Source organism: Megascapheus bottae, chromosome 27, assembly GCF_031878675.1.
Source record: "Megascapheus bottae isolate mThoBot1 chromosome 27, mThoBot2.hap1, whole genome shotgun sequence".
NCBI lineage: Eukaryota > Metazoa > Chordata > Mammalia > Rodentia > Geomyidae > Megascapheus > Megascapheus bottae.
The window spans coordinates 4,703,673-4,705,789 of NC_143535.1; the positions used below are offsets into that span (position 1 = coordinate 4,703,673).

At 52.5% G+C, this 2,117-nt stretch overlaps 1 long non-coding RNA gene across 1 annotated transcript; it reads right to left on the reverse strand.

Moving 5' to 3' along the window:
• Positions 1-1,386: 1,386 nt before the first annotated feature.
• On the reverse strand, positions 1,387-1,950 carry LOC150045467 (uncharacterized). The gene is made up of 2 exons (XR_016532857.1): positions 1,875-1,950; positions 1,387-1,757 (listed from the first exon to the last, which is right to left on the reverse strand). It is a non-coding gene; the product is annotated as an uncharacterized LOC150045467 (long non-coding RNA).
• Positions 1,951-2,117: the final 167 nt, after the last annotated feature.

The window sequence follows — 2,117 nt, forward strand, 5'->3', positions numbered from 1 at the left end:
ACATACATAGTAAAAGCCAGAAGTGGTGCTGAGGCTCAAGTGGTAGAGCTCTAGCCTTGAGAAAGCCCGAGGACAGTGCTCAGACTCTAAGCTCAAGCCCAGGACTGGCAAAAAAAATCAGATCCCTATCCCACTTGGCTCAAAACCTTGCAAGTCAGACTAAAAGCCAATTTCAGGAGAATGACTTTTAGGGCCCCACAAACACATCCCTCTCATCTCTTATTCTCTCCCAGCCATCCTCCCTTGCTTATCCCAGATTAACTCCAATCTGGTGTATGAGGACTGACCCAAGATACAGTGAGACCCCCAAAAAGCCAGCAGATCTAAAAGAGTACACTATACAATTTATTAGATTGACAGAAGCTGCAAAATTAAAAATGGGCCCAACGAGGGATGTTTATGGATTAAGACAACAATGACTTCATCCTGGCTGGAATAACCCTGGTTGATCTTCACATCACACTCATAGAGCAAATATATGCTAATAAATATTCTAAAAGAAAGAAATAGTATGAGTCGAGGGCATCCTTGGAGCCAGGGTCTGATTGTAAAGCTCTACAAATGGCTCTAATAGTTTTATTCTAGGTATGGTTTGCTGAGAAACAGTGCAAGAAAAATCAGTTAGGGTGACTCTGGGGCATACATAGTGGCTACAATTCAAGATAGCTACAGTGGCTTCTCTGTCAACCCAGCTACTCAGGAGGCTGATATATGAGGATTGCAGCTCAAAACCAGCCTGGGCAGAAAAGTTTCTGTGAGACTCTTGTCTTCAATTAACCACTCAAAACAAACAAACAAACAAACAGGAAGTGGCACTGTGGTTCAAGGGGTAGAGTGCTAGCCTTGAGCACAAAGAGGCTCAGGGGCAGCACCCCGACCCTGAGTTCAAGGCCCAAACTGACAAAAAAAAAAACCCGGCTGCAGTCATATGAATAACTACTTCAGTCACACCTCAGGACCTTCTAAATTACCTTCCCCTCTGCCTAGAACATTCTCTGGGGACAGATATGCACCATGGCTCACTCATCTTCAGATCATTCCAATGTCACTTTCTCACTGAGGTGCCTCTGACCATACTTTACCTATCACACACACACACACACACACACACACACACACACACACACACACACACACACACACACACACACCCTGCCCGCCCCTGGCCCATGCTCGACTGGCCTCAGTAGCTCTTAGGGCCTTCTAATGTGCTGTCTTCTCCACTTTCTGGTTGACATTCTGCTTCCAGTAAGGACGTAAATTCCTAGAGGGGCAGGGATTGTGCCTGTTGGACACCCATCCCCCTTTTTAGAAGAGGGCCTGGCAGGTTCAATGCTTTCCTGTTAAATGAAGGGCTGGAATGCCGGCTCAAGAAATCCTGAAGGGTGAGATCCCCAAGGGAAGGGTCTTGGACAAGCGGGACACATCTTTCACGGCTCCCTGGGCAGAGGCCAGGGCAGATTCGGATATGTTTGTCAATAGAAATGTGAGTAGTCTCCTCCCGATTGCCTCTGGTTTCTTTGGAAAATCAAGAGGAGTGGTGACCGCAGAGACGGAAGGGGGCGTTGCTAAGGGGTGCGGAGAGGCTTCCTCGCTGGTTCCACCGCACCTGGTCCCCGGGGAGGAGCGCGCGGGTGATTCTCAGCGGCTTCCGCTGCTGCCTTTTCGGGATGGTCCAGAGGGAATACTCCTGCCAGGACACCGCGCCTCCCTTTCCCTGCCCTGGCAATCACGGCCTCTGGAAGATGGAAAGGGACCTGAAAGGAAGGAAGAGGCTGAGAACAGGAGCTCCGCAAGCGCCCCAGGGGAAGTCGGTGCGCCTCGGGACGCACGCGCCGAGCCCTCTCGAACCCTGAGCCCGCCTCGCCCCGTACCTGCCCGAGCCCGGCCCCTGCTCGCGGCCGCCGGCCGACTCTGTCCAGGCGGCTTCTCTCCCCGCCCCACCCACCGCGCCCCAGCGCGCCTTCGCTCCACGTGGTTCTCTGTGTACGTCGGTTGCCTGGGAAACCCTGGTGGGACGGGGCTCTGGCGACGTCACAATCGGAACAAGCCAATAGCCGCGACGCGTGTCAGTGATGCGAGACGTGGGGCGTGGTTTCGCGGGTCCGGGCGCAATG